Source organism: Leishmania donovani, chromosome 31 (genome assembly GCF_000227135.1).
Source record: "Leishmania donovani BPK282A1 complete genome, chromosome 31".
Lineage (NCBI taxonomy): Eukaryota > Euglenozoa > Kinetoplastea > Trypanosomatida > Trypanosomatidae > Leishmania > Leishmania donovani.
This window is the reverse complement of record NC_018258.1, coordinates 521,856-522,836: the sequence shown is the minus strand read 5'-3', so window position 1 is coordinate 522,836 and position 981 is coordinate 521,856.

The window sequence follows — 981 nt, the reverse complement described above, 5'->3', positions numbered from 1 at the left end:
GAGATCAACGCGCGCAGAGCGGCCGAGCTCCGTGCTGTGCGTCGATTCCAGCTCATTTCCACTGCCAACTCGCTCATCTCCCAGTGTGTGCCAAGCTGCACGACAGCAGCGGTAATGGTTGCCTACTACTGCAAGGGTTATCCCATGTCTCCCGAAATTATCTACCCCGCTCTCTCCCTGCTCAGCCTCATGGACACCCCGTTTGAGCTCGTCAGGACCCTTGTCGGGGAGTTCTCGCAGTTCTTTGTGTCCATGAAGCGTCTCACCTCCTTCCTTGCCGCTGACGACGCGCAGGCACGCGACATCCTTGAGGCGGCGCTGGCGTCGAAGGAGGGCGACGACGCGGCCGCCGTGCTGCGCAACGCGACGGTGAGCTCCTACAAGGCTGTGCCGCTGCCCCCGGCCAGCAGCCGCGAGGGCGGCGGTGGGGACACGCACTACGAGCTGCGCGCCAAGACGCTGCTGGCGGATGTGGACCTGCGCGTGCCGCGCGGGCGGCTGACGGTGGTGCTGGGACCGACGGGCAGCGGCAAGTCCACGCTGCTGGACGCACTGATCGGCGCGCTGGCGGTGACGCGCGGCCGCGTGGCGTGCTCGCGCAGCGTGGCCTACGTGCCGCAGCAGCCGTGGATCATGAACGCAACGCTGCGCGACAACGTCATCTTCTTCGGCGCGCCGGACGCGGCGGCCTTCGAGCGCGCGGTGCGCAGCAGCCAGCTGGCCTCGGACCTGGCGCTGCTGGCGGACGGCGCGGAGACGACGATCGGCGAGAACGGCATCAACCTGAGCGGCGGGCAGAAGGCGCGCGTGAGTCTAGCGCGCGCCGTGTACGCGGACCGCGACGTGTACTTGCTGGACGACCCGCTGTCGGCACTGGACGCGCAGGTGGGCGAGCGCGTGATGCGCGAGTGCGTGTGCGGCGCGCTGGCCGGCAAGACGCGCGTGCTGGCCACTCACCAGGTCAGCGCCGCCGCCTACGCG